Source organism: Mobula birostris, chromosome 5 (assembly GCF_030028105.1).
Source record: "Mobula birostris isolate sMobBir1 chromosome 5, sMobBir1.hap1, whole genome shotgun sequence".
NCBI lineage: Eukaryota > Metazoa > Chordata > Chondrichthyes > Myliobatiformes > Myliobatidae > Mobula > Mobula birostris.
Window position 1 is genome coordinate 59193162 of NC_092374.1, and position 16957 is coordinate 59210118.

The 16957-nt window shown below is 43.6% G+C and overlaps 1 protein-coding gene and 1 pseudogene across 3 annotated transcripts in view; one reads left to right on the forward strand and one right to left on the reverse strand.

The window, feature by feature from the left end:
• Positions 1–16957, reverse strand: part of apba1a (amyloid beta (A4) precursor protein-binding, family A, member 1a) — a 195840-nt gene that overhangs the window by 166368 nt on the left and 12515 nt on the right. The window lies entirely within an intron of this gene.
• On the forward strand, positions 4835–7952 carry LOC140198353 (large ribosomal subunit protein uL23-like; annotated as a pseudogene).

Here is a 16957-nt window from a genome sequence, read left to right on the forward strand (position 1 = left end):
CCTTCCTACCTATGTTCGTGACATCTCTCATGCTCTGAATCTTTTCGATGATTTTAAGTTCCCTGGCCCCACAGCTTTACTTTCACCATGGATGTCCAGTTCCTATATACTTCCATCCCCCATCAGGAAGGTCTCAAAGCTCTACGCTTCTTTTTGGATTCCAGACCTAATCAGTTCCCCTCTACCACCACTCTGCTCCGTCTAGCGGAATTACTCCTTACTCTTAATAATTTCTCCTTTGGCTCCTCCCACTTCCTCCAAACTAAAGGTGTAGCCATGGGCACCCGTATGGGTCCCAGCTATGCCTGCCTTTTTGTTGGCATTGTAGAACAATCCATGTTCCAAGCCTATACTGGTATCTGTCCCCCACTTTCCCTTCGCTACATCGACGACCGCACTGGTGCTGCTTCCTGCACGCATGCAGAACTTGTTGACTTTATTAACTTTGCCTCCAACTTTCATCCTGCCCTCAAGTTTACCTGGTCCATTTCTGACACCTCCCTCCACTTTCTTGATCTTTCTGTCTCTATCTCTGGAGACAGCTTATCTACTGATGTCTACTATAAGCCTACGGACTCTCACAGCTACCTGGACTATTCCTCTTCCCACCTTGACTCCTGCAAAAATGCCATCCCCTTCTCGCAATTCCTCCGTCTCAGCCACATCTGCTCTCAGGATGAGGCTTTTCATTCCAGGACGAAGGAGATGTCCTCTTTTTTTTAAATATATAAAAAGAAAGGGGTTTCCCTTCCTCCACCATCAACTCTGCTCTCAAACACATCTCTCCCATTTCACACACATCTGCTCTCACCCCATCCTCCCACCACCCCACTAGGAATAGGGTTCCCCTTGTCCTCACCTACCACCCCACCAGTCTCCGGGTCCAATATATAATTCTCAGTAACTTCCGCCACCTGCAACGGGATCCCACCACTAAACACATCTTTCCGTCCCCCACTCTTTCTGCTTTCTGCAGGGATCGCTCCCTACGCAACTCCCTTGTCCATTCTGCCCCCCCCCCCAACATCCCTTCCCACTGATCTCCCTCCTGGCACTTATCCTTGTAAGCGGAACAAGTGCTATTCATGCCCTTACACTTCCTCCCTCACCACCATTCAGGGCTCCAGATAGTCCTTCCAGGTGAGGCGACACTTCACCTGAGAGTCGGTTGGGGTGATATACTGCGTCCAGTGCTCCCAATGCGGCCTTCTATATATTGGCGAGACCCGACGCAGGCTGGGAGACCGTTTCGCTGAACACCTACGCTCTGTCCAGCAGAAAAAGCAGGATCTCCCAGTGGCCACACATTTTAATTCCCTGTCCCATTCCCATTCTGATATGTCTATCCACAGCCTCCTCTACTGTCAAGATGAAGCCACACTCAGGCTGGAGGAACAACATCTTATATTCCGTCTGGGTAGCCGCCAACCTGATGGCATGAACATTGACTTCTCTGACTTCCGTTAATGCCCCACCTCCCCTTCATACCCCATTCCTTATTTATTTATTATTCCAGGTGTCCCTCGCTTTTCGAACGTTCGCTTTATGAAACCTCGCTGTTACGAAAGACCTACATTAGTTACCTGTTTTCGCTAACAGAAGGTGTTTTCACTGTTACGGAAAAAAAAGACAGCGCGAAAAAAGCAGTGCGCGATAAAAGGCAGCGCACACCCCGAGCAGCCAAGCTCCTCCCCCGGAACAGCATTCTCACCGGCATTGCTTAAACACATGCCTGCGAGCAGCCGTTAGCAAGATGAGTTCTAAGGTATCGGAAAAGCCTAAAAGAGATCGTCAGGGTGTTACACTTAGCGTAAAGCTAGACATAATTAAGCATTTCGATCGTGGTGAACGAAGTAAGGACAAAGTGAGTTTGGCTTGTGAAAGATGACAAAGATGATGTTGAAGAGGTTTTGGCATCCCATGACCAAGAGTTGATAGATGAAGAGCTGATGCAATTGGAAGAGGAAAAGATAACAATCGAAACCGAATGTAGTAGCAAACGGACCGAAAGTGAAGTCATCCAGGAACTGAACGTGAAGCAACTGCATAAGATGATAGAAAAATGCGCGAGGCTAGCAGACAAGCATACTGTCGTTTTTCAAGCCTTCCACATCAGCCACAGCAGACGACAAACCTCGACCTTCGACATCGAGGCAGGCAGACATAGAAGATGATGACCTGCCTACCCTGATGGAAACAGACGATGATGAGATGACACCTCAGTGTCCCACCACCCCAACCCCCGGGCCGCGTACTGATACACTGCCACGGAGGATGCAGCGGCAGCCGAGACACACCCAACACATCTTTAAGAAAAAAGCTGAAATAAACAAGCTAATTAATTAGGTGCCACCCAGCACGTAAATGTCGACCCAAATCGGAGGCAATTGTCCATTGCGTCGCCTCTGATCTGGGCCAACATTTAAGTGCCGGGCGGCACCTAATTAATTAGCTTGTTTATTACGGCTTTTTTCTTAAAGATGTGCTGGGTTCCTCCCGGCTACGGCTGCATTCTCCACGGATCGGTATCGGATCGCTGCCCGGAGGCTGGGGACCACTGCTCCACCCCAACCTCCCACGACTCAGCCTAATACACCATCATCAGTGTTCTCGGCGCTGTCTTCCCAATTCCCGTAGTGATACTACACTGTACATACATTATTTCTACTTTATATAGGCTGTGTATTTTTACGTGTTATTTGGTATGATTTGGCAGCTTCATAGCTTAAAGGTTACTGGGGAGAGTGTTTCTGCTGAGAGCACTTGCGCCGTGTTTCTGCCGAGAGTGCCTGCGTGAGATTTTCGCTACGGAGAACAGTGCGGCAATGATTGTAGAAAAGTATTTCTACTTTATATAGGCTGTGTATTTATCATATCATTCCTGCTTTTACTACATGTTACTGTTATTTTAGGTTTTGTGTGTTATTTGGCATGATTTGGTAGGTTATTTTTTGGGTCTGCTAATGCTCACAAATTTTTCCCATATAAATAAATGGTAATTGCTCCTTCACTTTACGACATTCTGACTTATGAACCGTTTCATAGGAACACTCTACCTTCGGATGGCGGGGGAAACCTGTATTATATATTTTTTCTCTCTCTTTTTTCTCCCTCTGTCCCTCTCACTATAACTCCTTGCCCATCCTCTGCGCTCCCCTCCCCCTTTCTTTCTCCCTAGGTCTCCCGTCCCACAAACCTCTCCCTTCTCCAGCCTCATATCCCTTTTGCCAATCAACTGTCCAGCTCTTAGCTCCATCCCTCCCCCTCCTGTCTTCTCCTATCATTTCGGATCTCCCCCTCCCCCTCCCACTTTCAATCTCTTACTATCCCTTCTTTCAGTTAGTCCTGACGAAAGATCTCAGCCCGAAACGTCAACTGTACCTCTTCCTATAGATGCTGCCTGGCCTGCTGCGTTCACCAGCATTTTTCATGTGTGTTGCTTGAATTTCCAGTATCTGCAGATTTCCTTGTGTTTGCATACTTCTACTACTAATCTGTTTGTGATTGGGGTCTGTAATTTACATTTGAAAAGGTGTTTTTGGGCCAACTGAGCGATCTTGAACTTTTGCTGCCTTCGAGTGAATTTGGCATGGCTGAAAGCGAGGTTGAGAACGGAATGCCCCTAACGGCGAAGCAAAAACCCATGATCAGCTCCAATTCTCAAACAACTCGCCAATTAAAATGTCGAGCAAGATTGAAATCAATGAGGAGGTGAGCAGCTGTTCAGGACCATCTGAATCTTTGAGTCGCTGTCTGCCTGTTTTTGCTCGGTCTCCCTCTTCCTTGTTGCTGCCAGAGGAACATGCAAGAGTCTTAGTCTTGGGCAAGATCTGATTGGCACGGCTATGGAATGGAATCATTTTAAGAGGACTGCAGTTTATGTTACGTGTTTCTGGCTACTCCTTTTTTTAAAAATTGCTATTTTGCACAACTTTAATCAGGGCAGACTGACTCTGTGGCCTGCAAATGGCACAGTTGAACTGAACTGAACTAAACTGAACCTTCCTAGACTGTTTCAAGGAGTCTGCAGTTAGATGTTTAATATTCTGTGTGTTATTCGCTTGTTTTTGCTGCTTGCATGATTTGTTCTTTTTTTGCACATTGGGTGTTTGATGTTTTCTTTGAATGTGTTCCACTGTGTTTATTTGTTTTGTGGTTGAATGTGGGGAGATGACTCTCAGGGTTGTATAATGCATAAATACTTTGATAATAAACGTATTTTGAAACAAAGATAACAAACAGGTGCGAATGATCAATGACATAATAAGTTGAATGAACTGATTAACTGAAACAGAAACGGAAGTAGAAGGAGAAATCAAACTGGGCGAGGTGCCCATGTGGCAGATTCAAATCATCAATTCTTACACCATGCAAGTGAGCACAGCAACAAGACACAAGGTGGTCATCCTGCATCAGCAAGGTGTCTCCCAAGCAAAGGTTTCACAGCAGACTCCAGGAGTTTCAAGCTATGCTGTCCATGCTCTTCTGAAAAAGCACAAAGAAATGGTCAAGGTTAAGGACCAGAAACAGAGTGATCAGCCACGGAAACTGAGTGCAGCAGGCGAGAGATTCATCAAACTGACGTCCCTTCTAAATCTGGAGCCCAGCACTGCCATCAGCTCTGAGTTCACAGAGGCCACTGAAACACAAGTATACCACCCTATAGCCTGAACAAGTCTTGTCAGAACTGGTCTTCATGGAACAGTTGCAGCCTAAACGCTACTTCTCCAAAGTGGGGACAAAGCCTCCACTTTTGAGTCCCTGGAAGGATACCTGTGCATTCAAGCTCCACATGACAATATTACAGGACAGGGTTGAATTTGGGTCAGGCAAGATGTTTCCAAAGGTGAAGAACAAAGCTGTCCCTGCCAAGACTAAAGCTACATCCAAAGCCTTGAAACCCAAGAAAGCTTTTTTGAAAGGTGTTCTCAGTCAAGGCAGAAGAAAATTAAGACACCACCTACCTTCGGGAGGCCAAATATACTCAGATTGAGAAGGCAGGCCAAGTATCCCAGAAAGTGTGCTTCCAAAGGGGAAGAAGTTGGACCATTATGCTATTATTAAATTCCCTCTCACCACCAAGTCTGCTGTGAAGAGAATTGAGGACAATACCTTGGTTTTCATTGTTGACATTAAAGCCAACAAGCATCAAAACAAACAGTTGCTAAGAAATTCCATGACATTGATGTAGCTGAAGTCAACATTCTTATCAGGCCTAATGGTAAGAAAAAAGTCTCTGTCCACCTGCTCCCAGACTATAATGAATTGGATAGAAACATAGAAACACAGAAAACATACAGCACAATACAGGCCCTTCCGCCCACAAAGCTGTGCTGAACATGCTCCTACCTTAGAACTACCTTGGCTTTGACCATAGCCCTCTATTTTTGTAAGCTCCATGTAGCCATCCAGGAATCTCTTAAAAAACCCTATCGTTTCTGCCTCCACCACCGCCGCCAGCAACCCATTCCACGAACTCACCACTCTGAGTAAAAAACTTACCCCTGACATCTCCTCTGTACCTAGTTCCAAGCACCTTAAAACTGTGCCCTCTTGTAGCAGCCATTTCAGCCCTGGGAAAAAGCCTCTGACTATCCACACGATCAATGCCTCTCATCATCTTATAGAGCTCTATCAGGTCACCTCTCATCCTGCATTGCTCCAAGGAGAAAAGGCCGAGTTCACTCAACCAGTTTTCATAAGGCATGCTCCCCAATCCAGGCAACATCCTTGTAAATCTTCTCTGCACCTTTTCTATGGTTTCCACATCCTTCCTGTAGTGAGGCGACCAGAACTGAGTACAGTACTCCAAGTGGGGTCTGACCAGGTTGCTATATAGCTGCAACATTACCTCTCAGCTCCTAAATTCAATTCCACGATTGATGAAGGCCAATACACTGTACACCTTCTTAACCACAGAGTCAACCTGCGCAGCTACTTTGAGTGTCCTATGGACTCGGACCCAGAGATCCCTCTGATTCTCCACACTGCCAAGAGTCTTACCATTAATACTATATGCTGCCATCATATTTGACCTACCAAAATGAACCACTTCACACTTATCTGGGTTGAACTCTGTCTGTCACTTCTCAGCCCAGTTTTGTATCTCTAACCTCAGACAGCCTTCCACATTATCCACAACACCCCCAACCTTTGTGTCATCAGCAAACTTACTAACCCATCCCTCACTTCCTCATCCAGGTCATTCATAAAAATCACAAACAGTAAGTGTCCCAGAACAGATCCCTGAGGCACACCACTGGTCACCAACCTCCATGCAGAATACGACCCATCTACAACCACTCTCTGACTTTTGTGGGCAAGCCAGTTCTGGATCCACAAAGCCAATTGCGTCGCCTCTGATCTGGGCCGACACTTACGTGCCAGGCGGTACCTAACTAATTAGCTTGTTTGTTTCGACTTTTTTCTTAAAGATGTGCTGGGTGCATCCCAGCCACCGCTGGACCCCTGCATTCTTTGTGCATCGGTATCGGTTCGCTGCCCGGACGGTGGGGGCCACTGCACCACCCCAACCTCCGATGACTCAGCCTAACACACCATCATCAGCGTGCTGGGCGCTGTCTTCCAGATTCCCGTAAGTGATACTACACTGTACATACATTATTTCTACTTTATATCGGCTGTGTATTTTTATGTGTTATTTGGTATGATTTGGCAGCTTCATAGCTTAAAGGTTACTAGAGAGCGCTTGCGCCGTGTTTCTGCCGAGAGCGCTTGTGTGAGATTTTCGCTACGGAGAACAGTGCAGGCAATGATTGGGGAAAAGTATTTTTACTTTATATAGGCTGTGTATTCATCATATCATTCAATCAGGCTTGTAAGGCATGACCTGCCCTTGACAAAGCCATGCTGACTATTCCTAATCATATTATACCTCTCCAAATATTCATAAATCCTGCCTCTCAGGATCTTCTCTATCAACTTACCAGCCACTGAAGTAAGACTCCCTGGTCTATAATTTCCTGGGTTATCTCTACTCCCTTTCTTGAATAAGGGAACAACATCCGCAACCCTCCAATCCTCCGGAACCTCTCCCGTCCCCATTGATGATGCAAAGATCATTGCCAGAGGCTCAGCAATCTCCTCCCTCGCCTCCCACAGTAGCCTGGGGTACATCTCATCTGGTCCTGGCGACTTATCCAACTTGATGCTTTCCAAAAGCTCCAGCACATCCTCTTTCTTAATATCTGCATGCTCAAGCTTTTCAGTCCGCTGCAAGTCATCACTACAATCACCAAGATCCTTTTCCACAGTGAATACTGAAGTATTCATTAAGTACCTCGTTATTTCCTCCGGTTCCATACACACTTTCCCACTGTCACATTTGATTGGTCCTATTCTTTCGCGTCTTATCCTCTTGCTCTTCACATACTTGTAGAATGCCTTGGGGTTTTCCTTAATCCTGCCCATCAAAGCCTTCTCATGGCCACTTCTGGCTCTCCTAATTTCCTTCTTAAACTCCTTCCTGTTAGCCTTATAATCCTCTAGATCTCTAACATTACCTAGCTCTCTGAACCTTTCGTAAGCTTTTCTTTTCTTCTTGACTAGATTAACTACAGCCTTTGTACACCACAGTTCCTGTACCCTACCACTCTTTCCCTGTCTCATTGGAACATACCTATGCAGAACTCTACACAAATATCACCTGGACATTTGCCACATTTCTGCCGTACTTTTCCCTGAGAACATCTGTTCCCAATTTAAGTTTCCAAGTTCCTTCCTGATAGCCTCGTAATTCCCCTTACTCCAATTAAACGCTTTTCCAACTTGTCTGTTCCTATCTCTCTCCAATGCTATTGTAAAGGAGATAGAATTATGATCACCATCTCCAAAATGCTCTCCCACTGAGAGATCCGACACCTGACCAGGTTCATTTCCCAATAGCAAATCAAGTCACTAATAAAATTATCATCTTAAGAAGACCTATATGAATATTTCAATAAAAAAATTAAAGGCAAAGAAAAAACAGCTCCACCAGCTAAATTAAGTGTTCCTCGGTGTCAATACCTCTGAAGATCTATCCTTGGCCCAACATATTCATGGAATTACGAGGAAGGAAGAATAGTGGCTATATTTCCTTAGGAGCTTGAGGAGATTTGGTACGTCACTAAAGACTCTGACAAATTTCTATAGATGTACAATGGAGAGCACTCAAACTGGTTGCAACACCCTTGGGTCTGGAGGAACCATTGGACAAAATCAGGAAAAGCTGCAGAGGGTTGAAAACTCAGTGAGTTCCATCATGGGCACTGGGCTCCCCAGCATCAAATACATCTTCAAAAAGGCAATGCCTCAAAATGGCGATGTCCATCATTAAGGACGCCCCTCACCCAGGGCATGCTCTCTTCTTATTACTGCAATTAGAGAAGAGGTAGAGGAGCCTGAAGACACACACTCAACATTTTAGAAACAGCTTCTTCCCTCTGCCATCAAATTTCTGAACAGACATTATGAACATTACCTCACCATTTCTGCAGTATAACACACACTGTACATAAACTATAAATTATAAGATATTTAAGTATTGCACTGTACTTTTGCTGCAAAACAACAAATTTCACGTCACTGATATTAAACCCAATTCCGATTCTGCGCCACTGCTACTATTTTCCTGTAGCACTGTCAGCCTTATAGCAATAAGCCAAATTTAATCTGTTATTAGATGGGAGTTAAGAGCTAATTTCTTTCCTAAATGCCAATGATGATACAGGACTTGCTAGAATGGCGCCCTCCATAAAGATCAGCAACCTTCAGATATCATCAGTGATTCCTTCTAATTATTAATCAATGGCTCATGAAGGCCGCTGGAGCTGGCAGAACAGTTGAGCACAACAGAGAAAGCCAGCCAAGTGTTCCACCTGGGAATGTATTCTCAGTCCCAGAACGTAAAATCTTACATAGATTCCTATTCGGAGTCAAACCTCTCAAGGCTTTAGTAACCTTTGAATTCCAATCAAACAGAAAGTTAAAAGACTAATGACTGTATAAGCCTTGAGGCAAAACAACAAAGCCAATGAATAAAAAATGGCAAACAAATACATTTACTTACACAGCACTTTTCACCAGCTCAAGAAATCTAAATCCACTTTATAGCTAATTAGGCTTCGTTTGAAGTGCAGTCACTGTTGTAATGAAAGAACTTTAACAGCCAAATTATGCACAGCAAGCTCCCATAAACTTTAATGCAATGCTAATCAATTATAAATACAAGAAGCTCAGCAGATGCTGGAAGTTCAGAGTAAATCCAGTTTATACTTCTGCGTCAAATGTACGCCATATGTATGGCATAGCCGCGTACCCTACGCTGTACTCCTCACCGAACCCTACGCCGTAGCCTAACGCGCGCCTCTCCTAAAATGTAACTACGTGTCGCGGCGACGCAGACCCCAACTGTGATTGGTCCACTCGGTAGCATCGCATTTCCTCCTACGCATTTCCGGTTGCTGCTGCTTCTCCGCCATTTCAGAATTGAGAGAGAAGAAACTCTTGTTCGACATTTATTAGCTCCAACATGATGCGCTCAGTTTCAATCGCCATTGTTTAAAGTACAGGAAGAAACTCAACAGTGGCATAGAAACCCCACTGCCAACTAGCGTTTTGGCGGTGAATTGCAGAGCAACGCAGACACACCAACGCACAAGTATAAATGCTCACAATGGCGTAGGCCACTTGCGTAGGCTACAGCATAGCCCGTACACACAAGTATAAATCAGCCTTAACACTTACAAAACGCTGGAGGAACTCAGCAGGTCAGGCAACAACTACGGAAATGAATTAACAGTTGAGGCTTCGGGCTGAGATCCTTCTTCAGGACTGGAAAGGAAGGGGAAAATGCCTGAACAAAAGATTGTCGGGGGGTGGGTGGGGGGGAAGAAGAGGGGAGGGAAGGAGAACAAGCTTTTGGGCAACACACATAAAAATTGCTGGTGAACACAGCAGGCCAGGCAGCATCTATAGGAGGAGGTACAGTCGACGTTTTGGGCCGAGACCCTTTGTCAGGACTAACTGAAGGAAGAGCTAGTAAGAGATTTGGAAGTGGGAGGGGGAGGGGGAGATCCAAAATGATAGGAGAAGACAGGAGGGGGAGGGATGGAGCCAAGAGCTGGACAGGTGATAGGCAAAAGGGGATATGAGAGGATCGGGGGAGAGGGGGAGAGGGGACAAAAATTAATAAAAATAAATAAATAACGGATGGGGTACGAGGGGGAGGTGGGGCATTAACGGAAATTAGAGAAGTCAATGTTCATGCCATCAGCACACATCAAAATTGCTGGTGAACGCAGCAGGCCAGGCAGCATCTCTAGGAAGAGGTACAGTCGACGTTTCAGGCTGAGACCCTTCGTCAGGCAGCATCTCTAGGAAGAGGTACAGTCGACATTTCAGGCTGAGACCCTTCGTCAGTCCTGACAAAGGATCTCAGCCTGAAACGTCGACTGTACCTCTTCCTAGAGATGCTGCCTGGCCTGCTGCATTCACCAGCAACTTTGATGTGTGTTGCTTGAATTTCCAGCACCTGCAGAATTCCTGTTGTTTGCGTTCATGCCATCAGGTTGGAGGCTACCCAAAGTATAAGGTGTTGTTCCTCCAACCTGAGTGTGGCTTCATCTTGACAGCAGAGGCGGCCGTGGATAGACATATCAGAATAGGAATGGGACGTGGAATTAAAATGTGTGGCCACTGGGAGATCCTGCTTTCTCTGTCGGACAGAGCATAGGTGTTCAGTGAAACAGTCTCCCAGCCTGCGTCAGGTCTCGCCAATATATAGAAGGTCACATCGGGAGCACCGGACGCAGTATATCACCCCAGCCAACTCACAGGTGAAGTGTCGCCTCACCTGGAAGGACTGTCTGAGGCCATGAATGGTGGTGAGGGTGATAGTGTAAGGGCATATGTAGCACTTGTTCCACTTACAAGGATAAGTGCCAGGAGGGAGATCAGTGGGGAGGGATGGGGGGAAACAAATGGACAAGGGTGTCGCGTAGGGAATGATCCCTGCAGAAAGCAGAAAGAGTTTGGGGAGGGAAAGATGTGCTTAGTGGTGGGATCCCGCTGGAGGTGGCAGAAGTTACGGAGAATTATATGTTGGACCCGGAGGCTGGTGTGGTGGTAGGTAAGGACAAGGGGAACTCTATTCCTAGTGGAGTAGCAGGAGGATGGGGTGAGAGCAGATGTGCGTGAAATGGGAGAGATGCGTTTGAGAGCAGAGTTGATGGTGGAGGAAGGGAAGCCCCTTTCTTTAAAAAAAAAAAAGGACATCTCCTTCATCCTGGAATGAAAAGCCTCATCCTGAGAGCAGATGCGGCGGAGATGGAGGAATTGCGAGAAAGGGATGGCATTTTTACAAGAGACAGGGTGAGAAGAGGAATAGTCCAGGTAGCTGTGAGAGCCCGTAGGCTTATAGTAGGCTTAAAGTCCGTAAGCTTTTGGGCAGTATGGTAGCATAGTGGTTAACACAACGCCTTACAGTACAAGTGACTGGGGTTCAATTCCTGTGACTCCCTGTGACCGTGTGGGTTTCCTCCGGATGCTCTGGTTTCCTCCGACAGTCCAAAGACGTACCGATTAGTAGGTTAATGGGTCTTGTAAATTATCCCTTGATTAGCCTCGGATTAAATAGGGGGATGGCTGAGCGGTGTTGCTCAAAGGGCCAATTCCACAGTGTATCTCAATACAAAATAAATAGATGATTGGTGAAGCCAGGTGGGTGGGAAAGGTAAAGGGTCAGAGAGGAAGGAATCTAATAGGAGAGCAGTGTGGATCATGGGAAAAGGGGAAGGAGGAGGAGCCCAGGATGGAGGTGATAGGCAGGTGAGAAGAGGCAAGAGGCCTCAAGGGGGAAGGTGAGGGAATTTTTTTTTTGTTAAACCAGAAGGAAAATCGATGTTCATGCCATCAGGATGGAGGCCAACCACACAGAACGAGCTGTTGCTCCTCCACACTGAGAGTGGCCTCATCGTGGCACAAGAGGAGGCTGTGGACCGACATGTTGGGATGGGAATGGGCAGAGAAATTAAAATGTTTGGTCACCGGGAAATGCCGCTTTTGGCAAATGGAGCAAAGGTGCTCCATGAAGTGGTCCCCCAATTTACGATGGGGGTCAGCAATGCAGAGGAGGCCGCAGCAGGAGCACCAGCTGCAGTGACTATAAAACGTATTCACCGCCCCTACCCCAGAAGTTTTCATGCTTTATTGTTTTACAACATTGAATCACAGTGGATTTAATTTGTTTTTTTTTTACATTGATCAAAAGAAAAGACCCTTTCATGTCAAAGTGAAAACAAATTTCTACAAATTGGTCTAAATTTATTAGAATTATTAAACACAAAATAATTGATTGCATAATTTCTCACCCCCTTCAAGTCAGTATTTAGTAGATGCACTTTTAGCAGCAATTGCAACCTTGAGTCTGTGTGGATAGGTCTCTATCAGATTTGCACATCTGGACACTGCAATTTTCCCCCATTCTTCTGTACAAAACTGCTCAAGTTCTGTCAGATTGCATAGGGATCATGAGTGAACAGCGCTTTTCGCATCCAGCCACAAATTCTCAATTATATTGAGATCTGGACTCTGACTTGGCCACTCCAGGCTTGAACTTTGTTGTTTTTAAAGCCATTCCTGTGCAGCTTTGGCTTTATACTTGGGGACATTGTCTTGCTGGAAAACAGGTCACAGTTCTCTGGTAGAATGCATCATCAGGTTTTTGTCCAGGACTTCCCTGTATTTTACTACATTCATTTGAAAGCAAACAGATTTAGTTTTCTCATCAGAGCTCATAGGATGAGCTTCCCTCACAAAAAAAAATCTTCACCAGTGGTTCAGTGAGGATCCAACTTGCGCCCTTTCTTTTCTTTTCCAATCTTTTCATTAATTTCATCATCATAAACATTACAGAAAATAGATACAGAGCAATTGGGATTACATTATTGATAAGTAGTTTATACAAGTATAAGCTCAATTGACACATCATTATTGAGCCTCCCAAAATCTCAAAAAGTACAAATATAGTATAGGAAAATATAAAGTGAAAATATAAAAATATCATGAAAAAAGAAAGATTATACCCCAAAAGAAAAAAAATCTAAACCAATTAGAAGAAAATTAAACTAAAGAAAAAAAAAGAATGGGATACCTCAGATAAGACCATTAGTGTTGTTAACTCCACTCCCCTCCCCGTATATGGAGTAACAAAATAGAATTGGAAAGGGTCAAATTACATCATATGAAAGTATTGAATAAATGGTCTCCAAATCTCTTCAAATTTAATAGAAGGGTCATAAATGATGCTTCTAATTTTTTCTAAATTTAAGTAAGACATAGTTTGAGAAAACCATTGAAATGTAGTTGGAGGATTAATCTCTTTCCAATTCAATAATATGGATCTTCTAGCCATTAGTGTAACAAAAGCAATCATCCAACAAGCTGAGGGGGTCAGATGGTGTTGTTTTATCATTGGTAAACCAAAGATTGCAGTAATAGGATGAGGTTGTAGATCAATATTCAAAACAGTTGAAATAATACCAAAGATGTCGTCACAGCATTTCTTTAGCAAAGGGCATGACCAAAACATATGAGTTAATGAAGCTGTCTCAGAATGACATCGATCACATATAGGATTTATATGAGAGTAATAACAAGCTAATTTATCCTTGGACATATCAGCCCTGTGTACTACTTTAAACTGTATCAACACATGTTTAGCGCATATAGAGGAAGAATTAACTAATTGAAAAATTTTTTGCCATTTCTCTATAGGCTTAAGTTCCCTTTCCCAGTCGTTCTTAATTGAATTCGATACATCTGGATTTATTTTCATAATCATATTATAAATAATTGCTACTGGACCTTTCTGAAAAGGGTTTAAATCTAGAATTCTTTCCATTATATCTGATGAATATGAAATCGGAAAGGTAATAAGAACAGTATTTTAAAAGTTTCTAATCTGCAAGTATCTAAAGAAATGGGACCTAGGTAAATTATATTTATTAGATAATTGTTCAAAAGACATGAAACAATTATCCAAAAATAAATCAGAAAAACGTATTATACCTTTAGTTTTCCACACTAGATAGGCTTGATCCAAAAGAGGGTTGAAAAAGAAAATTGAATAGAATAGGACTTGCTAAAATAAATTGATTCAATCCAAAAAATTTTCAAAACTGAAACCATATTCAAAGAATATATTTAACTACTGGGTTATCCATATGTTTGTCCAATTTAGAAAAATCAAAGGGAAGCGGGGTCCCTAAAACAGAACCTAATGAAAACCCTGAAACAGATTTACATTCAAGACTAATCCATTGTGGACTTGAAACTGTGTCCCAATTTCATGTCCAAAATTTTAAATAATGACTACTAATTGCCCAATAGTAAAATCTAAAGTTCGGCAATGCTAAACCACCCTCCGTTTTGGGCTTCTTTAAGTATCTTTTACCTGGTCTAAGATTTTTATTCTGCCATATGTATGAAGAAATTTTTGAATCAATATTATCAAAAAAGGATTTCGGGATAAAAATAGGCAATGCTTGAAATAAATATAGAAACTTAGGTAGAATCATCATCTTGACAGCGTTGATCCGACCAATTAAAGACAACGTCACTGGTGACCATTTAGTAAAGAAACATTTAATCTGATCAAATAAAGGAAAAAAATTAGCCTTTAATAAATCCTTATGCTTCTTGGTGATTTCTACTCCTAAGTAAAACAATCAGTAACTAATCTAAATGGTAAGCATTTATAAATTGGGACCTGCATGTTTAACGGAAAAAGTTCACTCTTATTAAGATTCAATTTGTAGCCAGAAAATTTGCTAAACTGAGCCAACAAACATAAAATTGCAGAAATGGATTTCTCTGGGTCAGAAATATATAGTAATAAATCATCTGCGTATATTGATAACTTATGTATCTCATTCCCACGAATAATACCTAAAATATTTGGTGAATCCCAGATAGCAATTGCTAGAGGTTCTAAAGCGATATCAAATAATAAAGAACTTAAAGGACAACCCTGTCTAGTACCACGAAATAATCGAAAAAAGGGAGATCTTTGATTATTAGTAAAAAACCGAAGCCAGAGGAGTATATCAGTTTAATCCAAGATATAAATATCGGGCTGAAGTTAAACATCTCAAACGTACTGAATAAATATGGCCATTCAACTCTGTCGAAGGCTTTCTCAGCGCATCTAATGAAATAACACATTCTGGAGTTCTAAGTGAAGGAGTATAAACAATATTCATTAATCTAATATTAAAAGATGAGTAACAATTTTTAGTAAATCCAGTTTGATCCTCAGAAATAATCTGAGGGAATACCTTTTCTAACCTAGACGATAATATTTTAGAAAAAATCTTAGAATCTATGTTCAGCAAGGATATCGGTCTATATGATGCACATTCAGTAGGATCCTTATTTTTTTAAATTAGGGAAATAGAGGCTCTATAAAATGATTGTGCTAGTTTACCTATAGTAATTGCATCTTTAAAAATTCTGCACAACCAAGGGGAAAGAGTGGAAGAAAAAGACTTAAAAAGTTCTACTGTATAACCCTCTGGACTGGGTGATTTACCAGAATTCATTGAAGAAATAACACTCTTTATTTCTCCATCCGTAATAGGTATTTCTAATTTTAAGCGTTCTTCGGATGTCAATTTCGGAAAGTTCAATTTCAATTTGTGCCTTGTGCCCGATTCCAGGAACCCTCAGGCGTATCCTGGCAAGCTGCTAAACCAGCCTCACACAAGGCAGATACACGTGGTGTTACAACCAGGTCCTGAAGAGTCTGGCAGCAGCAATCGAGACCAAGAGGATAGCAACCAACTCCTTTTCCCCTAGAATGATTAACTCTCTGACACCAGCAGCATTCGTCCAGGAAGGAGGGAAAAGACCAACTTTTCTCCCTCCTAAACCAGAAACAGGACACATGAACACAGCCCGTGACTGGATAATGCCCATGAATGTCAATAAGCAACTCACCCTTCTACTGGAAATTGCTGCCACTGACCTTGGGCCAGGCTTGGTTCTCTGGTCCAATTCATTACAGATTGACTGCATCGTGGAACTCACAGGCCCGTGGGAGTATTCAGTGGCTGAAGCCGATGAACACAAGAGGCTATGTTACGCAGATCTAGCAGCTGAAGCTCAGTGATGCGGCTGGAAGACCAGTTTGTCCTGTGGAAGTGGGATGTAGGGGATTTATAGCCACATCCTGCATCATGCTGAAGGAGCTAGGTCAAATTCTATGGCAAACCATCAGATGCCACAGAAAGAGGCAGTCACTGGCTTTGGATCAAGCGAAAAGAACTCTCCTAGGCTCCAAGATAGCATCAAGAGAGTGGAATGACCTAATAGAGGATGACTTGGAGAGTCATCGTCAAGCCCTCCATAGATGTAGTGGGCTAATCGATGAAACATGGAGGAAGGAGGAAGGAGGGTACCCACTTGAAAACCCCTGTGCCACTCCCAACATCAAGGTCAGTCTCGAGCAAGTGCTCATGACCCACTGGCATGAGGGATGTTAACATCTTATCCTGTGTTTTGATTTTTATTTTAACCCTCTACCTTCACAAGCCGTCCAGGGTCTGCTGCTGTGAAGCATCCGCACAGCACAGTGCAGCCACCACCATGCTTCACAGTAGGAATGGTTATGCCAAACATAGCATTTACTCTGATGGCCAAAAAGCTCAATTTTGGTTCAATCAGACCACAATACCTTCCTCCAGCTGACGTCAGCGTCTCCCTTCTAGCAAACCCTAGCCGAGATTTCATGTTATTTTCCCCAACAGTGGCTTTCTCTTTGCCACTCTCCCGTAAAGCTGCGACTGATGAAGTATCTGGTCCACAGATGTTGGATGCACATCTCCCCCATCTCAGCCACTGAAGCTTGTAACTCCTCCAGAGCTGTCATAGGTCTCTTGGTGGCCTCCCTCAATAG